Source organism: Melanotaenia boesemani, chromosome 3 (assembly GCF_017639745.1).
Source record: "Melanotaenia boesemani isolate fMelBoe1 chromosome 3, fMelBoe1.pri, whole genome shotgun sequence".
NCBI classification, from domain to species: Eukaryota; Metazoa; Chordata; class Actinopteri; order Atheriniformes; family Melanotaeniidae; genus Melanotaenia; species Melanotaenia boesemani.
This window is the reverse complement of record NC_055684.1, coordinates 1,568,756-1,590,668: the sequence shown is the minus strand read 5'-3', so window position 1 is coordinate 1,590,668 and position 21,913 is coordinate 1,568,756. Positions and strand designations below refer to the sequence as shown.

The window sequence follows — 21,913 nt, the reverse complement described above, 5'->3', positions numbered from 1 at the left end:
TAAAGAGACAGGAACTAGAAGGAATAGTTTTAATTCTATGAAAGAAGAGTTGCATCATCTGTTTGTGTTGTGTGTTTGCACGCTTGGGTGTGTGTGTGTGTGTGTGTGTGTGTGTGTGTGTGTGCGTGTGTGAATGTGTGTGATTCAAAATGTAAAGTAGATAGCATTTGTGTTATTCTACTCTTACATTTTTAATATATGTTTTTACATTGTAAAGCACTTTGTATTGCATGATAATGTATGAAAAGGGCTATACAAATAAAGTTTGAATTGAATTGAATTGATGTTTTAGATTCCAGCTGCAAAGCTCATGAGACAACGTCAGCTTGAAAACAAAGTCATTTGAATCTGCTTCCTGTTGTGCTTCCTTCCTGTCCATATCTGTCTCCCACAACCTCCACTGTGGTCTCACATTGCACTCAGCTTCATCTCCTCCCCTCCTCTTCCTCACTCTCCTTCCATCTCACCTGGCTCTCAGCTGTATGTGCTGAGTCAGCCTGTTGTGATAATGCATATATGAGAGCTCCCGGTCCTGATTTAAAGGTATTAAATGCTGCAGGCCATGGACTGAAGTCATCTTTCTTTCTGTAAGTGTGACGCTCTGCGAGTTAGCGGAGGCTATGCTACGATCCATGCTGGGACATGCCACTGCCCATGCATCACCTGCTGACTGACTGGATGAAAGTGTGATGCTGTATATCCTTGCACTTAATGAAATGTGCATTATGAACAAGCTCAATCTTCCTCTCTCTGTTTATGTTGCAGGCGTCACGCCTCGTTGCCTGTACAAGTCTCTGAGATTCCTCTAAACCTTTTTACCCCTCCATGTAGAAGAAGTTACCCCTGTCGCAAATGGAAGTCTGCATCGTTTGGGTAAATTCAAGGTTTTTACCTTCTTTTATTAGACCAGAAAATTTTTGAACCAGTTTCCAAAGAGCAGTCTATGTCCTGGTGCTAGCTTTAATCAGCTTATTTCCTCATCAAAACTTTTCCTCTTCTGCTCCTCAGTGCTTGCATGACAACCTTTTCCTTTTCCACTACTTATTGCACACAAGTTGATAGGAGGCCTCCTCTGCCTAAAAAATTCACTCAGATAGAAAATGAACAACACCCATTATGACCAGAGCTGTGAAATTGAAGCTCAGTGGGATGCTGAATACTTCTGGATATAGAAAGCAAACAACTCCCCTTTAGGTCCCTTTGTCTTTCTCTTTAACCCTTAAACCTCCATCAGATCTCCTCGAGGTCTCCTCCACCACCAGGAGCGGTGGAGTGTAGCTCTGTGGATTAAACTGTGATTTTACTCTTTAGATGATCTACGGAAGTTTTCCAGGCATTTCTATCCCGTCCAGGAGGTTTACAATCCAGCCACTGAATGTAGTTTTATTCAGAGACTCTATCTGGTAAATCCACAATGACCCATGATAACAGCATTATTTATCACATTTCACCACAAAAATATCACTATCACTACTATGTTGCTAAGAGACCTCTATTTAGACCTGGACATGATGATGACGCCACTTCCTGTTAGACTTTCCACCAATCAAAAAGCTTAGATTGACGGTAACGTCCAATCAGGAGCAGCCAAAGATCAACCAGTGAGCAGAAAGTTCTATGTGTGTGTGAAAACAAGAAAAATTAAAGCCGCAAGCGGCATCCATCGGGTCCGAGCGTCCTGGACCCCGCCACCTGTGTCATACACCTTTTCCTAGCATGGTAGGTAATCTGTTAACATGGTACGTAACACAGTAAAACGTCCAGCTGAGAATCTGAAATGTTGATATACCTAATTAGCATTTTTTGCTAGCATGCTAACATGTTAGCATGTTAGCTAACGTGCTAACATGCTAGGCAATTTGGCAAAGGGCTAGGTGAGAAACGAACATTTTATTATACCTAGTTAGCATTTTTTGCTAGCATACTAATTTGCTAGCTAACATGCTATGTTACCATGGCAACAGGTCTTGTAATGTGTTAAGGACCCAACAAGTATGAATCCAGTCAAGTTTGGTGCAGTTCCCATGTATTCCTATGGAGATATGAGCAAACTGTGTTTCATGGCGAGAAGGCTTGTTTTCATGGTTGCCACGGTAACACGCTTTCTCCTATTAGAAAGATTTGAATAGCGTTTGGTCCCCAACTTGTCAGGAAGCTTCCCACCAAGTTTGGAGTCAATCACACAAATCCCCTCAGACTAGTTCGTTCAAATACTATGTGTGTAAAGTGAAAAAAATGGGAAAAAAATGGACGTAAACGCCAAGATGGCGGGCAGCCCGTTGCCATGGCAACATGTGTTCAATTAACTTTTTTTGCTCGGTTCGGGGTGTTACACGTGTGTGCCGAGTTTCGTCTTCCTACGTCGAAGTACACTTTCGGGACCCCATTCATTTGGGGATTTTTGGAGTGTCTAGGTGGCGCTGTTGAGCCACTTTTGTATTGAAGTTTATGCAGACCTTAGAATATCAAAATTTTCGCCGGGCTTGATGTGTGTGCCAAGTTTCACAACTTTTCATTGGTGTTTAGGGGATCAAATTTGACGTCGAAATGCTTAGGAGTATAATAATAAACATTTGGAAAACAATAGGGTCCTTCCATACTTCGTATGGCTCGGACCCTAATAATGCTCCTCTATGGCTGGAATAAAGCCAAGAAGACGTTTCTGATGCACGGTGGCACCACAAAGCAGCTGAGCTGGAGTTGGTTTAGTGAGGATAGCAGGTAAATAGTAGCAGGAATAACTGGAAATGAGGAAAAAGTGGAAACATGGAAATAGTTTCTGTTGTGTGTTTGTTTCAATGCCAATATTTTTTCTCCTGGAAGCCAAGACTTGAGAGAACGATGAGATGAGAAAAGGTTTGGTCACTGTTGGTCTGTGTGTTATTTCTACAAAGTTCTGTTAGTCATAAATTCTGCTTTCTTCTTCTGGTCGGCCTTTATCCTGCTAAATCTATTCATACATTCATTTTACATCATTTTACCTCCCAATCTGACAGCTGCTACACACTGGTTTATACTGGGATTAAAAGCTGCTACAGACTGGTTTATACTAGGATTAAAAGCTGTTAAAGACTGGTTTATACTGGGATCAAAAGCGGCTACAGTCTGGTTTATACTGGGATTAGAAGCTGCTACAGACTGGTTTATACTGGGATTAAAAGCTGCTACACACTGGTTTATGCTGGGATTAAAAGCTGCTACAGACTGAATTGTACTGAGATTAAAAGCTGCTACAGACTGGTGTATGCTGGGATTAAAAGCTGCTACACACTGGTTTATACTGGGATTAAAAGCTGCTACACACTGGTTTATACTGGGATTAAAAGCTGCTACAGACTAGTTGATACTGGGATTAAAAGCTGCTACAGACTGGTTTTTACTGGGATAAGAAGCTGCTACAGACTGGTTTATATCGGGATTAAAAGCTGCTACAGACTGGTTTATAGTGGGAAGAAAAGCTGCTACAGACGGGTTCATACTGGGATTAAAAGCTGCTACACACTGGTTTATACTGGGATTAAAAGCTGCTACAGACTGGTTTATACTGGGAAGAAAAGCTGCTACAGACGGGATCATACTGGGATTAAAAGCTGCTACAGACTGGTTTATACTGGGATTAAAAGCTGCTACAGACTGGTTGACTACTGGGATTAAAAGCTGCTACAGACTGGTTTATACTGGGATAAGAAGCTGCTACAAACTGGTTTATATTGGGATTAAAAGCTGCTACAGACTAGTTCATACTGTGAATAATAGCTGCTACAGACTGGTTTATAATAGGATTAAAAGCTGTTAAAGACTGGTTTATACTGGGATCAAAAGCGGCTACAGTCTGGTTTATACTGGGATTAGAAGCTGCTACAGACTGGTTTATACTGGGATTAAAAGTTGCTACAGACTGGTTCATACTGGGATTAGAAGCTGCTACAGACTGGTTTATATTGGGATTAAAAGCTGCTACAGACGGGTTTATACTGGGCTTTAAAGCTGCTACAGACTGGTTTATATTGGGATTAAAAGCTGCTACAGGCTGGTTTATACTGGGATTAAAAGTTGCTACAGACTGGTTTATACTGAGATTAAAAGCTGCTACAGACTGGTTTATACTGGGAGTAAATGCTGCTACAGACTGGTTTATACTGGGATTAAAAGCTGCTACACACTGGTTTATACTGGGATTAAAAGCTGCTACACACTGGTTTATACTGGGATTAAAAGCTGCTACAGACTAGTTGATACTGGGATTAAAAGCTGCTACAGACTGGTTTATACTGGGATTAAAAGCTGCTACAGAGTGGTTTATACTGGGATGAAAAGCTGCTACATACTGGTTTATACTGGGAGTAAAAGCTGCTATATACTGGTTTATACTGGGATTAAAAGCCACTACAGACTGGTTTATAAAGGGAATAAAAACTGCTACACACTGGTCTATGGTGGGAATAAAAATGGTACAGACTGGTTTATACTGGGATTAAAAGCTGCTACAGACTGGTTTATACTGAGATTAAAAGCTGCTACAGACTGGTTTATACTGGGAGTAAAAGCTGCTACAGACTGGTTTATACTGGGATTAAAAGCTGCTACACACTGGTTTATATTGGGATTAAAAGCTGCTACAGACTGGTTTATACTGGGAATAAAAGCTGCTACAGACGAGTTGATACTGGGATTAAAAGCTGCTACAGACTGGTTTATACTGGGATTAAAAGCTGCTACAGACTGGTTTATACTGGGATGAAAAGCTGCTACTAACTGGTTTATATTGGGATTAGAAGCTGCTAAAGACTAGTTCATACTGTGATTAAAAGCTGCTACAGACTGGTTTATACTGGGATTAGAAGCTGCTACAGACTGGTTTATATGAGGATTAAAAGCTGTAAAAGACTGGTTTATACTGGGATCAAAAGTGGCTACAGTCTGGTTTATACTGGGATTAGAAGCTGCTACAGACTGGTTTATACTGGGATTAAAAGCTGCTACAGACTGGTTTATACTGGGATTAGAAGCTGCTACAGACTGGTTTATATTGGGATTAAAAGCTGCTACAGGCTGGTTTATACTGGGATTAAAAGTTGCTACAGACTGGTTTATACTGAGATTAAAAGCTGCTACAGACTGGTTTATACTGGGAGTAAAAGCTGCTACAGACTGGTTTATACTGGGATTAAAAGCTGCTACACACTGGTTTATACTGGGATTAAAAGCTGCTACACACTGGTTTATACTGGGATTAAAAGCTGCTACAGACTAGTTGATACTGGGATTAAAAGCTGCTACAGACTGGTTTATACTGGGATTAAAAGCTGCTACAGACTGATTTATACTGGGATGAAAAGCTGCTACATACTGGTTTATACTGGGATTAAAAGCCACTACAGACTGGTTTATAAAGTGAATAAAAACTGCTACACACTGGTCTATGCTGGGAATAAAAATGCTACAGACTGGTTTATACTGGGATTAAAAATGGTTACAGACTGGTTTATACTGAGATTAAAAGCTGCTACAGACTGGTTTATACTGGGAGTAAAAGCTGCTACAGACTGGTTTATACTGGGATTAAAAGCTGCTACACACTGGTTTATACTGGGATTAAAAGCTGCTACAGACTGGTTTATACTGGGATTAAAAGCTGCTACACACTGGTTTATACTGGGATTAAAAGCTGCTACACACTGGTTTATACTGGGATTAAAAGCTGCTACAGACTTGTTCATACTGGGATTAAAAGCTGCTACAGACTGGTTTATACTGGGAGTAAAAGCTGCTACAGACTTGTTCATACTGGGATTAAAAGCTGCTACAGACTTGTTCATACTGGGATTAAAAGCTGCTACAGACTGGTTTATACTGGGAGTAAAAGCTGCTACAGACTGGTTCATACTGGGATTAAAAGCTGCTACAGACTGGTTTATACTGGGATTAAAAGCTGCTACAGACTGGTTTATACTGGGATTAAAAGCTGCTACACACTGGTTTATACTGGGATTAAAAGCTGCTACACACTGGTTTATACTGGGATTAAAAGCTGCTACAGACTAGTTGATACTGGGATTAAAAGCTGCTACAGACTGGTTTATACTGGGATTAAAAGCTGCTACACACTGGTTTATATTGGGATTAAAAGCTGCTACAGACTGGTTTATACTGGGAATAAAAGCTGCTACAGACTAGTTGATACTGGGATTAAAAGCTGCTACAGACTGGTTTATACTGGGATTAAAAGCTGCTACAGACTGGTTTATACTGGGATGAAAAGCTGCTACTAACTGGTTTATATTGGGATTAGAAGCTGCTAAAGACTAGTTCATACTGTGATTAAAAGCTGCTACAGACGGGTTTATATGAGGATTAAAAGCTGTTAAAGACTGGTTTATACTGGGATCAAAAGCTGGCTACAGTCTGGTTTATACTGGGATTAGAAGCTGCTACAGACTGGTTTATACTGGGATTAAAAGCTGCTACAGACTGGTTTATACTGGGATTAGAAGCTGCTACAGACTGGTTTATATTGGGATTAAAAGCTGCTACAGGCTGGTTTATACTGGGATTAAAAGTTGCTACAGACTGGTTTATACTGAGATTAAAAGCTGCTACAGACTGGTTTATACTGGGAGTAAAAGCTGCTACAGACTGGTTTATACTGGGATTAAAAGCTGCTACACACTGGTTTATACTGGGATTAAAAGCTGCTACACACTGGTTTATACTGGGATTAAAAGCTGCTACAGACTAGTTGATACTGGGATTAAAAGCTGCTACAGACTGGTTTATACTGGGATTAAAAGCTGCTACAGACTGATTTATACTGGGATGAAAAGCTGCTACATACTGGTTTATACTGGGATTAAAAGCCACTACAGACTGGTTTATAAAGTGAATAAAAACTGCTACACACTGGTCTATGCTGGGAATAAAAATGTTACAGACTGGTTTATACTGGATTAAAATGGTTACAGACTGGTTTATACTGGATTAAAAGGCTGCTACAGACTGGTTTATACTGGGATTAAAAGCTGCTACAGACTGGTTTATACTGGGATTAAAAGCTGCTACAGACTGGTTTATACTGGGATTAAAAGCTGCTACAGACTGGTTTATACTGGGATTAAAAGCTGCTACAGACTGGTTTATACTGGGATTAAAAGCTGCTACAGACTGGTTTATACTGGGATTAAAAGCTGCTACAGACTGGTTTATACTGGGATTAAAAGCTGCTACAGACTGGTTTATACTGGGATTAAAAGCTGCTACAGACTGGTTTATACTGGGATTAAAAGCTGCTACAGACTGGTTTATACTGGGATTAAAAGCTGCTACAGACTGGTTTATACTGGGATTAAAAGCTGCTACAGACTGGTTTATACTGGGATTAAAAGCTGCTACAGACTGGTTTATACTGGGATTAAAAGCTGCTACAGACTGGTTTATACTGGGATTAAAAGCTGCTACAGACTGGTTTATACTGGGATTAAAAGCTGCTACAGACTGATTTATACTGATATTAAACGCGGCTATAGACTGGTTTATACTGGGATTAAAGGCTGCTACAGACTGGTTTATACTGGGATTAAAAACTGCTACAGACTGTTTTATACTGGCATTAAAAGCTGCTACAGATTGGTTTATATTGGTATTGAAATCAGCCACATACTGGTTTATACTAGGATTAAAAGCTGCTACAGACTGATTTATACTGATATTAAATGCTGCTATAGACTGGTTTATACTGGGATTAAAAGCTGCTACACACTGGTTTATACTGGGATTAAAGACTGCTACAGACTGGTTTATACTGGGATTAAACGCTTCTACAACCTGGTTTAAACTGGGATTAAACGCTGCTACAGACTGGTTTATACTGGAACCAAAATCTTCTAAACACTGGTTTATACTGGGATTAAAGGATGCAGCTGCTACAGCCTGGTTTATATTTGGGTTAGAAGCTCCAGATGCTTCAGACTTGTTCATACTACAGATCTTCCTGCTTTCTGCTACAAGGCTTATGCACCCTGAGAACATTAGCATTCCCAAAGATTACAGCAGCTTTGTATGAATGGATTTCCCCTGCAGATGATTCACAGCATTTCATTTCACCTTTTAAAAAGTCTGAGTAAAGCAGAAATAAATCTGTATTCTTACTTTGTCACATCTGTGGAATTAACTGTTCACCAGGCATGAATGACTAAAATAATCACCAAGAATATGAAATTAGGTTTCAATATCAGGAGGAGATGAGCTTTGCTCTCTGCTGGTGACGCTGAAGACCCCAATTTACATTAATAGGATAAACAGAGGAGTTTTTTTTAAACCTAATCAAACTATTTACATTTTAAACGATACCTGCACAAAGGAGATGTAAAATATTTAACTTCCAAGGCCCCGATGATCAGATTAACATCTGGTATCGCGGGTTGTAATGTCAGGTATGTTATGTAAATATAGACATGTGTGGTTTCCACTGAAAGTCCAGAATCTCAGCTAGAAGCTCATTAAAACCATTTTTGTTATAAACAAACACAGATGAGACATTGATGTTCCCAGTGATGCCAAGCTAAGTTTGAGCTGATTAACATTAATACTCATTAACCCATCAGACCTCCTCCAGCAGTTTGGTACATTTTTATCAACATTTTCTTTAACTTGGTGAGGATCTCGGCTGTGTTACGGGTGGCGTTGTAAATTTCTGTAATAACCGTTTTAGTCACATTTCTGAAGCCCAGTGTCTTTTTCTACTCACATGTCAAGAGCCCACGATGGACTGGGCCCTCACAATTTCTCTTCACATTGTACACCTCAGAGTTCCAAAGCAACCCTGACTCTGCAGCTGTGGGGAGTAACAGTGATGGACGAGAAGCTGAGTACAGAGAACTGGTCCATCAGTTTGTGAGATAGAGCAGAAACAATCCCTCATCCTGAAGACAAAAAACAGATGATTGTTGACCTCAGGAGTAACAGGTGTAAATAAAACACAGTTTACATCCTGGGAGAAGAGGTGGAGGTGGTGGAGGAATAACAGAACCTCAGAGTTGAGTTGGACAAAAGACTGAACTGGAAATGCAACTCAGAAGCATATAAGAAAGAACAGAATAGACTTTACATCTATTAGAAGATGAGATGCTTCAGTATCTGAACCAATATGTTCCAGGTCTTTGATCAGTCTGGTGGAGCATCCAGTCTGCTTTGCAGCATCTGCTGGGGAAGTAGAACCAGAACCAGAGACTTAAACAGACTGAACAAACTGTTTCAGAAGGCTGGTTCTGTGCTGGGGATGGCTCTGGTTCTGGTTTTGTGCTTGGAAAAAGCCTGGGACTGTGCTAGGGATAATTTTGGAACTGGTTCTGTACTGGTAATGACTCTGGTTCTGGTTCTGTGCTAGTAATAAGTCTGATACTGAGTTGGGGATAACTCTGGTACTGGTTCTGTGCTGGGGATGACTCTGTTTCTGTACTGGTGACAAATCTGCCTTCTGTACTTGAGATTATTCTGGTTCTGGGGATAACGCTGGTACGGATTCTGTACTGGGAATGACACTGGTTCTGATTCTATGCTGGTAAAAAGTCTGGTCCTGAGCTGGGGATAACTCTGGTACTGATTCTGTACTAGGAAGGACTCCAGCTGCTACAAAATCAGGTTCTGGTTTTGTGCTGGGCATAAATCTGGTACTGATTCTGTGCTGTGGATGATTTTGGTTCTGGGGGTCACTCTGGTACTGACTCTGTGCTGGGGATAACTCTGGTACTGTTTCTGTGCTGGGGATAACTCTGGTACTGGTTCTGTACTGGGAATTACTCTAGTTCTGTGGCGGGGAAAGTACTGGTTTTGTGAGTCTGTACTAGGGCTGACTCTAGTTCTGGTTCTGTGCTGGTGATAAGTCTGTTTCTGTGCTTGCAATGACTGGTTCTAGTTTTGTGCTGGGCATAACTCTGGTTGTGGGGCTGTGCTGTTGATTACTCTGTTACTATTTCTGTGCTGGAGATAACTCTGGTACTGGTTCTGTACTGGGAATTACTCTAGTTCTGTGGCGGGGAAAGTTCTGGTTCTGTGCTGGCAATAACTGGTTCTGGTTTTGTGAGTCTGTACTAGGGCTGACTCTAGTTCTGGTTCTGTGCTGGTGATAAGTCTGTTTCTGTGCTTGCAATGACTGGTTCTAGTTTTGTGCTGGGCATAACTCTGGTTGTGGGGCTGTGCTGTTGATTACTCTGTTACTATTTCTGTGCTGGGGATAACTCTACTACGGGTTCTGTGCTGGGGATAACTCTAGTACGGGTTCTGTGCTGGGGAAAATTCTAGCTCTGGTTCTGTGCTGCTGCTTACTCTAGTTCTGGTTCTGTGCTGCTGCTTTCTCTAGTTCTGGTTCTGTGCTGCTGCTTACTGTGTTACTGGTTCTGTGCTGGGGATAAGTCTGTTACTGGTCCTTTGCTGGGGATAACCCTGGTACTGTTTCTGTGCTGGGGATAACTCTGGTACTGTTTCTGTGCTGGGGATACCTCTGGTACTGGTTCTGTGCTGGTAATAACTCTGGTACTAATTCTGTGTTGGGAATAACTCAGGTTCTGGTTCTGTGCTGGGGATAATTCTAGTTCTGGTTCTGTAATGGGAATTTTTCTAGCTGTTGTTTTGTGCTGTTGATTACTCTGGTACTGTTTCTGTGCTGGGATAAGTCTGGTTGTGGGTCTGTGCTGGGGATAACTCTGGTACTGTTTCTGTGCTGGGGATAACTCTGGTACTTGTTCTGTGCTGAGGAAAATTCTAGCTCTGGCTCTGTGCTGCTGCTTACTCTAGTTCTGGTTCTGTGCTGCCGCTTACTGTGTTACTGTTTCTTTGCTGGGGATAACCATGGTTCTGGTTCTGTGCTGTGAATAGCTCTTGTTCTGGTTTTGTGCTGCTGCTTACTCTGGTACTGTTTCTGTGCTGGGGATAACTCTGGTACTGGTTCTGTGCTGAGGAAAATTCTAGCTCTGGTTCTGTGCTGCTGCTTACTGTGGTACTGTTTCTTTGCTGGGGATAACTCTGGTACTGTTTCTGTGCTGGGGATAAGTCTGGTTCGGTGCTGGGGATAACTCTGGTTCTGGTTCTGTGCTGCTGCTTACTGTGGTACTGTTTCTGTGCTGGGGATAAGTCTGGTTCTGGTTCGGTGCTGTGGATAACTCTGGTTCTGGTTCTGTGCTGCTGCTTACTCTCGTACTCTTTTTGTGTTGGGGATAATTCTGGTTCTGGTTCTGTGCTGGGGATAATTCTGGTTCTGGTTCTGTGCTGCTGATTACACTGGTACTGGTTCATTGCTGGGGGATAACTCAGGTTGTGGTTCTGTGCTGGGGATAACTCTAGTTCTGATTATGTGCTGCTGCTTACTGTGGTACTGTTTCTGTGCTGGGTATAAGTCTGGTTCTGGTTCGGTGCTGTGGATAACTCTGGTTCTGGTTCTGTGCTGCTGCTTACTCTCGTACTCTTTTTGTGTTGGGGATAATTCTGGTTCTGGTTCTGTGCTGCTGATTACACTGGTACTGGTTCATTGCTGGGGGATAACTCAGGTTGTGGTTCTGTGCTGGGGACAACTCTGGTTATGTGCTGTGAATAACTCTGGTTCTGGATCTGTGCTGCTGCTAACTCTGGTACTGTTTCCGTGCTGGGGATACTTCTGGTTCTGGTTCCAGGCTGGGGATAATTCTGGTTCTGGTTCTGTGCTGGGAATAACTCTGGTTCTGGTTCTGTGCTGCTGATTACTGTGGTACTATTTCTGTGCTGGGGATAACTCTGGTACCGGTTCTGTGCTGGTGGGTTAACTCAGGTTGTGGTTCTGTGCTGGAGATAACTCTGAAACTGCTGGATTGTCCAGTGCGCAGGCGCTGCGTGAGTGGCGACTTGTTACAGCGGCTACAACTTTTCCGACCTTTTTTTTACTGTTTTTTTAGTGTTTTTAATTCTATTTTTATTACTTATTTTACGTCACATCGGCACTTTATGTGAGGGTGAAGCTATGGAGGCTCACTTCTTTACTTTCGTAGCTTGCGCCTTGCTATTATCGGAACTTTTTGGTGTAGCTGTGGGAAACACACTCAACCGCTGCTCCATTGTTTACTCCCGGGATCAGCTGTTAGCCCTGCGACACACACCCTCTGTCGGCGCGGAGAGGCCAGAGATCCCCAAGGAGTTACGGAGGAGGAAACGAGGCTGTAGATCGGGAGTTAAGCGCAGGGAACGGAAAAGACGGTACAAGCCTTGTTTACCGTCTGTCATCATGGGGAATGTAAGATCTCTCCCCAACAAGATGGAAGAGCTAACGGCGCTGACCCGGCTGCAGAGGGAGTACCGTGAGTGCAGCCTCATGTGTTTAACTGAGACGTGGTTGAGTGAACTTTCTCCGGACTCTCACGTCACCCTGGACGGATTCCAGCTGGTTCATGCGGACAGGAACGCAGCGGAGAGCGGTAAGAAGAAGGGAGGGGGGATCGCTGTGTTTGTGAACAACAGATGGTGCCACCCTGGACATTTAACTGTCAAGGAGCAACTCTGCACCAGAGACGTGGAACTGTTAGCTGTTGGCATGCGGCCATACTACCTCCCGAGGGAGTTTTCACATGTTATTGCGGTGACAGTGTACATCCCCCCCTCAGCGGTCGCGGCTGCAGCTACAGATCTGATCCACACCATCGTCTCCAAACTCCTAAACCAGCACCCCCAGTCCCTCCTCCTAATCTCCGGTGACTTCAACCATGCTTCCCTGTCCTCTGCTCTTCCCACCTTCACCCAGTATGTGAAATGCCACACTAGAGGCAATAAAACTTTGGACCTTCTTTATGCTAACATCAAGGATGCATACACCTCATCCCCCCTCCCCCCGCTGGGTCGCTCAGATCACAGTCTCGTACACCTCGTCACAGACTACACCCTGGTGGTCAATAAACAACCCCCTGTGAAGAGGCCTGTGAAACAGTGGTCTGAGGAGTGCAGTGCTAGGCTCAGAGACTTCTTCCAGTCAACAGACTGGGATGCACTCTGTAGCCCCCATGGCAGTGACACTGACAGTATGACCCACTGCATCACGGATTACATTAATTTCTGTATGGAAAACACTGTGCCATCCAAATCGGTGCGGTTTTTTCCCAATAACAAACCCTGGGTAACCTCTGAGATTAAGGCCCTACTAAATGAGAAGAAAAGGGTCTTTAACTCGGGGGACAAGGAGGAGCTGCGCAGAGTTCAGAGGGAGCTCCGATATAAAATCAGGAAGGGGAAGGATTCCTACAGGAGGAAACTGGAGAAGAGGCTGGAGCAGAACAACACCAGGGACGTCTGGAGAGGACTGCAGAACATCGCAGGCCACGGAAAAGGAGTGGGGAGAGACCAAATCAGCGGGGACAAGGACTGGGCAGATGAATTAAATCTGTTCTTCAACAGATTTGATTCTGCCTCACCTCCCTCTCTCACCCCCACTACCACCTCTTCACACCTCCTCTGGTCAGCCGCCCTCCTCCCCCTCTTCTCGACCTGCCACCCTCAACATCTGACGCCCACCAGCCCACTGCCCCCCTTCCAACTAGTTCAGCACCCCCCTCTATCCCTCCTCTAACACCCTCACCACTCATCACCCCCACATCACCACTTCAGTTATCCTCCACCCCCCTCTCCATAACAAACGATCAGGTGAGAAGTCAACTTAAAAAGATCAAGGCAAGGAAGGCCCCAGGACCAGACGGCATCAGCCCCAGACTACTCAAGGACTGTGCTGAACAGGTCTGTGGTGTGGTCAGGCACGTGTTCAATCTGAGCCTGAGCCTAGAGAAAGTCCCGGCCCTGTGGAAGATCTCCTGTGTGGTCCCGGTACCGAAGATACGGTGCCCAAAGGAGCCCAACCACTTCAGGCCTGTTGCCTTGACTTCTCACCTGATGAAGACCATGGAGAGGATCATTCTGAAACAGCTAAGACCCCCGGTGGACACTCAGCTGGACCCCCTGCAGTTTGCCTACCGGCCTGGGATTGGAGTGGACGACGCAGTGATTTACTTGCTGCACAGATCACTGCAACACCTGGAGGTCAGCGGAAGTGCTGTGAGAGTCATGTTTTTCGACTTCTCCAGCGCTTTTAATACTATCCAGCCTTCACTGCTAAGAGTGAAGATGAAAAGTATGGGAGTAGACCAACACCTGACTGCATGTATTAAGGACTATCTCACCAACAGACCACAGTATGTGAGGCTGCAGCACTGTGAATCTGACGTGGTGCTCTGCAGCACAGGTGCCCCTCAGGGTACGGTGCTCTCTTCCTTCCTCTTCACTCTCTACACTTCGGACTTCACTTACAATAACACACACTGCCGCATCCAGAAGTTCTCCGATGACACAGTCGTTGTTGGCTGTGTTTCTGAGGGGGATGATCTGGAGTACAGGACAGTCATCAGGAACTTTGTCAGCTGGAGTGAGCGTAACCAGCTCCAGCTAAATACCAGCAAGACAAAGGAGATGATTGTGGACTTCCAGAGGAAAGCATCCTCTCTCACACAGGTGAACATCCAGGGATCGGACATAGAGGTGGTGGAGAACTATAAATTCCTGGGTGTTCACCTAAACAACAAACTGGACTGGTCTACAAACACCCACGCCCCCTATAAGAAGGGCCAGAGTCGCCTCCACCTGCTGAGGAGACTGAGGTCCTTCGGAGTGAGTGGGCCTCTCCTTAGGACTTTTTATGACTCTGTGGTGGCCTCAGCCATATTCTATGCTGTGGTCTGCTGGAGAGGGAGCAGCACAGACAAGGACAGGTGCAGGATCAATAAACTGATCAGGAGAGCGAGCTCTGTCCTGGATTGTCCTCTGGACTCCGTAGAGGAAGTGGGGGAGAGAAGGATGTTAGCCAAACTGACATCCATCATGAGCAACACCTCTCACCCCCTACATTACACTGTGGGGTCCCTGAGCAGCTCCTTCAGCAGCAGACTGCTACACCCACGGTGTAAGAAAGAGGCTCAGCAGGTCCTTCATCCCAACTGCTGTCAGACTCTACAACAATCTGTAACACCTGAATCAGGCTGTCATGTTGTAGTCTGTTTACACTGTTTACACAGTCATTTATACCGTTACTGATGGGTATTTTTCTATCATAAAATAAGACACAAAGAACTCAGAGTGAAGTCAGCTTCATCGCGATGGGGAGAGACGGTGGTTCAGCACTCAGAGAGTGTCTGGTGTCAACTCCGAAGTCTCAACCCCAGTGCAGCCTTTTTATTGAGCAGCTATCACACTTCAGTAGAGCAAGCAAAGTTCTCTCGCAAATTCAAACAGGGAAACACATCAGCATACAACACTTTATGACCCTTATCACACAGAGTTGTGACCACCACACCCTGTCCTCTGCAGGGTGGGTGAGAACGCAAATCATTACCCATCCTTAAGGGAGAAACTTTAAAATGTTAACTTTAAACTGTCAACTTCTTACTCTAACATTTCCCTCCTGTTTGACATTTAAAGTTATCAATTCCAAGCATAAACCAAACATAAATCAAAAACATAAATCAAAAATATGTGAAGAAATGCAAATATAAAACGAAGTCCACTTTTCAAAGCATCAGACTGTATCACTTGTCTTCACATTTTCAATACAGGCATCATAACAGTGAACATTACAGACCTGTGTCTGTAGCATCAACTGGGAGTGGAGCATACTCCCGTGACAACATAAGTTGTTGCGCATAAGCATGTGAAATTGCTCGAGAAATCATGGATTTAAGACATGGAATCACACAAGAAATCAGAATGCAAAACAGAATCAATACTGATAGGAATGGAGCACACACCCTTAATATCACAGTCCACCATGGTCCACTAGTAAGCCATGACCAGAAACCCCACTCAGGGGGTGGCACACGATCTGCAGCCATACTGTCCCTGAGATTCCGCAGGCCAGCCATTGCCTGCGCCACATCTCCATTAACTTCATCAGGCATGTAGATACAGGCAGGTGGTGGATCACCCTGAGGAAGGCGGCCTCTGCGGGCCACAAAGATTTAGAGGTGAGAGATGTTAAACTGTGTCTTGTGGCAGTCACATCCCCCGAAACGGTACGGGTTGTACCCTCTGCTTGTGAGATAAGCAAAAACATATGGCATCACAGTAGGTCATGGCTCGTGCATAAAGGTCAGGTTGGCTGGATGACTTTGGTATGACTGAGCAAACATAGCAGTCAGTCTGGTTCTTCAAGGCGGCCAACATTTTGGCATACGCATACCAGAGGTTGACGTCCTGTAGCTCCAAGGGGTTATGATCTTTCCACAGGTGTGCATGATGGTGCACATACCTTTTGATCATTGTTTCCGGTAGCGGTGCAGGGTAGAACCATCTGTAGATTGTTGGCCACAGCAAGGAATAATGCAAAGGACAAGGTGGTGAGACATGCTCAGTCACAGCGCACGCGTAGGTCCAGCAGCAGTGACGCCTTGGTCTACGTCTCTGCTCCAGATCCTCCATTTGTGCTGGTTTCTGAGTTAAAGGTGCTGCTTAAGGTGAAATGGGATCCGTTGGTTTCTTCACTGGCGTTGATACGAATTATCACTAAAAAGATAATCCCCATTTGTAGCCAGAGGCTGTGGGTTTAATCACAGCCCTCCTTCCCCCACTCACAGCAGCCTTACTTTGCACTCAGAAGTTTGCAGTGACTGAGATGTATCCAGCTGGGTCTTTCTGCTATCTTGCCTGCCGTAGGCGTTGTCAGCAGCACTTGGTAGGGCCCCTCCCACCGTGGACTGGACCAGGTTTTGCGCTTGATGACTTTAATGAAGACCCAGTCTCCTGGTTTCACCAGCTCAGGAAGGTCCTGTAAGGGAAATATAATCGGAGGGGCAATAAACTTGCATTGATTACATCTTTTTGCTGCAGAACTTTCCTCATGTAGTCTGCTAAAGTGTTTCATCATTAGCATGCTGTAAGTCTTTAGAAAACACTGGTAGTCTGTAAGGTCTGCCATGAATGATCTCAAAAGGAGTTAATCCTTTGTCAGAAGGGGTTATTCTCATGTATAGCTTTACTAAAATCCAAACATTCTGGCCAGGGCCTTTTAGTTTCTTCCATGCACTTTTTCAGTCTGGATTTAACTGTCCATTTGTTTGTTCTATTAATCCGGCACTTGAGGATGGTATCACAGTGGTTTTTCAAAGTCATTTTGAGGTGTTCTGCCATGTCTGAGATTAGTTTGTTCACAAAGTGTGTCCATTGTCACTATAGATTATTTCTGGAATACCATGGTTAGGTATAATGTGTTTACAAATTGCTTTGCCACAGTCAGTGCATCAGCATGTTTAGCTGGGACTATTTCAACCCATTTAGAATAAGCATCAATCATTACCAGACAGTATTTATGTGGTCCGCTCTGGTTTAGTTCAATAAAGTCCATGTGGAGTGTCCTAAAAGGATATTTTGGTTCAGGGAACCTGCCCTCTGTGGTCTCATGTTGCTTGTGGGTTATGTTTTAATACAGATCATGCAGGATTTACAAAAGTTTTTTAAGTAAGATTTAATCCAAAGGCTGTGAACTGCTTCTCTATAATGTCACTCATCCCCCCTGTTGACACATGACATACACGATGTGTCACCAATGCAGCTGCTTTAAATAAAGATTTGGGAGAACAAGGTTTACCATTCAGTTCATAAAGTCCTGTTATCTGACTTGTAGCTGCTCCTTTAGTAAGCCAGAGTTGTTTCTCTGTCTTTGACGCTGCTTCCTGCATGTCACCCAGCACCGTGTGGTCAATAAAGACCCCCTGCTGCTGCTTAGCAGAGTAGAGATCATTGACCCCAAAATGCCCTGCTGCTGCTTGCTTCGCAGTTGCATCTGCAAACCTGTTTCCTGTTGAGACGTCATCTTGTCCAACAGGGCTGTTTTAAGCTGTTGCTGATACGGGCCTTTTTCGTCAGTATCATATCAAAAAACAAAAAAACCCACGGCGAGTCCTCCTTTTATTTCTACAGGCCCTAGTATGTGGAACAGCCTGCCTGAGGACGTGAGGGGAGCACCTAGTGTGGATATTTTTAAAAACAGACTCAAGACCCACCTTTTTAGTTTAGCATTTTAATCATTGCTTTTATTATTACTATTGTATTTATTCATTTCTTTATTCTTAACACACAGGCTGTATTCAGCTTCTATTTATATTATTAATTCTCTTATTTCACGGGTTCTCTTATTTTATGGGTCTTAGCAATATTACTATTACTTTATACCCAGGTTGGTTTTCAGATTGTTTTAGATTTGGTTTTACAGTGTTTTATCTCAGTGTTTCCCCACACCACTAGACCCCAGAATTTACGACAGCATTTCCTTGGTCCTTTTAACTTGCTTTTATCCTCTGTGATGTGTGTATGTGTTTGATGGGAAAGGGGGGGGGGGGGGTTAATGGGGCTTGCTGCTCTTGGGTTGGGGTTCTGGGGGATTTTACTATCTGTAAAGCACCTTGAGTTGCTATTTTTATGTATGAAAGGTGCTATATAAATAAAGTTTGATTTGATAGAGAATGCCTCTGTGTATTTTGAATTCTTTCTCAAACCGTATGCGGAAATCATCCACTTCTTCATTTGGCTTCTGTTTACAGCTGCAAGGTGGCTGTAATTAGCCATTTTCTTAAAGGCAACACGCACAATCGGTCAAAAAGTGCATCTAGCTGAGTTTATAGGCTCCAGTTATGTCACCATCTGCTGGGTAGAGGCTAACTGCTCCTACCGCATCTCTGCCTGTATAATCTCCTCTCACTCTGCCCCAGTCTTTCCCCAAAGAGGACATCATAGCTTCTCCTGTCTCGTGAGCATTCAGTCTATAGGAATGTATAATGTCAGTTATGTCCTGGACCCAGTCATCAGGATTCTCACGAGGAGGAGTCACACCTGCTACTGCTTTGGCAGCTTCTTCAAGAGTCCATGGTCTGAACACATACATGTGTCTGTCAGCTGCCTCAGGGTTAGGATGAGCAACCTGAATCATGGGGAAAGTCTCTGTGTATCTGGCTGGTGGGCGCACACTATCTGACGGTCTTAAGTCATATGCAGGTGGCAGCAACGGATATAACGGGGCTGCCGGGCCTGGTTTAAGTGAATCTGTTACTGGTGGAGCAGTAAGAGATGCAAGCGGGGACGAGGTCGGGGTCAGAGTAGGTGGTAGTCTGCCTCTTCTGGGAGTACCCTGGGTGGCCGAAGCAGCTCCACCCGAGGGGCCTGGTGCGGGCTGAACAGGTTGGTCCTGTCTCCTTGGGTAGACGGACTGGTCTCGTTATCACCAGGTCTTACAAAAGCTGCCATAGCAGCCTCTTCGCCCTTCTTTCTTTCTTTAGACTTTCTAATATTATCCCTGCGAATCTTAGACTCCTCTAACCACCTGTGCGCACACTCAAGCTCCTTCTTTTTCTTATCTGCCTTCTTACCAGTCTTACCACTTACACTTGCTTCCAGCTTATCTACTACTGTCTGCCACTCATCTACCTTCAACTCCCTGTCACCCCCATATTTGGGGACCCATTTTTCCAGAAACTTGACGTTATCCGGATTCCTCTGATTCATGTACTTCACATCGCCCTCTAAGGCGACTGAAGATTCACTGTTTCCCATATTGGGTCTGCGTTGTGTTATGAAATTATGACCTTAATCTCGAGAGGTAAATTGACCTACTTCACCAGACTACTGGCTTGTGTTATCACCGTCAGGTTTCCACAGTGCGATGCTTCAGTCAAATCTACTTCGAGCACTCACTCTCACAGTCACTCACTCACACACACTTCTGCCTAGGCTCTGTCCCTGCGCCTCTTTCAGACGCTTTACCTTTAACACTGCTCCCAAGGGTTCGCTGGCGTGCGTTTTTTACACTGCTCCCAGAAAATTTCTGGCGTGTTCTATAGTGCTGCTCCCAGACTTAGTCTGGCGCACTAAGTGACTGCTCCCAAGAAAAAAACTTGGCGTCTATAGCACTGCTCCCAGGAACCACTTGGCGTGTTTTACCAACACTGCCCCAGATTTCATCTGGCGTGTTATAACAAAGACTGCTCCCAGGTTTAACCTGGCGTCTGTTATTTCTTTCCTAGCGTCACTCTCTTGCTCATACTCACACCGAGTTTGGTGTCCTCCTCAGTCACGGATCCCGTCAATCCACCGCTGGCAGGATGAGCATGAAGTAAATCACCGGCCTGTTAGACAATTCAGTCGTCAGGTCTTTCCTCTCAGCCGTCCTGATGATGGCTGCCCGCGCGGGTTTCGGTGTTTAGGCCTCCTCCTGTCAACGAATGGGTATGTTGGGATCCGGGTCACGGCACCAAAAATGATGGGTATTTTTCTATCATAAAATAAAACACAAAGAACTCAGAGTGAAGTCAGCTTCATCGCGATGGGGAGAGACGTGTGGTTCAGCACTCAGAGAGTGTCTGGTGTCAACTCCGAATTCTCAACCCCAGTGCAGCCTTTTTATTGAGCAGCTATCACACTTCAGTAGAGCAAGCAAAGTTCTCGCAAACTTCAAACAGGGAAACACATCAGCATACAACACTTTATGACCCTTATCACACAGAGTTGTGACCACCACATCCTGTCCTCTGCAGGGTGGGTGAGACCGCAAAATCATTACCCATCCTTAAGGGAGAAACTTTAAAATGTTAACTTTAAACTGTCAACTTCTTACTCTAACAGTTACCTTATACTGTTATTGTTTTTTATGTTTATTGTGTTATATTTAATTCTTAAGTTTATCTATTTATTCTCTCTTTTTCACTTTTTCTGCTTTGCTGCTGTAATAAGTGAATTTCCCCATCCATGGGAATCAATAAAGTTTAATCTAATCTAATCTAATCTAACTTAATGCTGTTTAAAATAATGGACGATTCTTCACATAGTCTACACAGGACAGTGTGTTCAGTCAGAGACTTCTTCAACTCAAGATGGTATTTTTTCCAGCTCCTTTTTTTATATAATTAAAAAAAAAATCTAAATATAAGAACAAATCTACCACAACTTTATAATGTAGCTATTGAATAAATAAATTATGTTTAATTTAATTTTTATTCATTTCATGTTTTTACACTCTGTTGATTTCTTGTGCTTTGTTTGGTGAGATTTGTGGCCAAAAATGTCCACACACTAAAAGATGCAATGAAATCATCAATATTTCTCTGCAGTTTTTTTTTTTTTCACAAGTCACTTAAGACTACCAAACTTTCAATCATTGTAAGCTTTTTAACCCTTTAGATGCCAGTTGATTATCTGAATTATTAATTATTCATTAAAAACATACAAAACTATTTTCAATATAAGAAAAAATATAAGGAATGGGTCTGTGGCAGCGATAAGAGTCCTCGATAATGTCAAAGATTAGCAGCAAAATTTATTATTTATTTTTTTATTATTTTTTTTTCTAACTTGTCCTGTCCAGCATCATAGCAGCAAAATGATAATCTGGTTGCTGTATCGTGCTGAACAAATTTGCTCTGCCAAGGGGGAGCCTATGGGTAAGGTTCCTCTTGATAATCTGATTCATTTATTTACTTTGAATCACGGAATCTATGTAATCTTGCTGGACCTGACCGGAGGGGACAGAGAAAGATGGAAAATAGCAAAAAGAGCAAAAGGGAAGGAAGAAAGGAGACAATAAGATCACAGACAGAAGGAAATGACACTTCAATCCACACCATCACCAGACAACAAAACTGTTACACCTGTACATGAACACAACAGAAAAATGGGATGATGATGATATGAAAATTACAATAGTCCTCAACGTACCTGCAGATAAACGTACCAACACACAAACATCAGCTACATCTAGTGAGAGGCGGATGGAGAGACAGAACGTTTGTGAGCATGCATGTGTGGCCATGCAGCAAGGAGGAAATGTGTACCCACAGGGGGCCGCGATCACGCCGCACCCTGAAGCATCAGCGGGGGATGG

At 43.7% G+C, this 21,913-nt stretch overlaps 1 protein-coding gene across 1 annotated transcript in view; it reads left to right on the top strand.

Annotated features, from left to right (window-relative positions):
- Positions 1-769: 769 nt before the first annotated feature.
- iqsec1b (IQ motif and Sec7 domain ArfGEF 1b) overlaps positions 770-21,913 on the top strand; it is a 287,178-nt gene continuing 266,034 nt past the window's right edge. The window contains exon 1 of the mRNA XM_041981739.1: positions 770-873. The gene's annotated coding sequence lies outside the window, so the exon portion shown is untranslated. The remainder of the gene's footprint in view (positions 874-21,913) is intronic.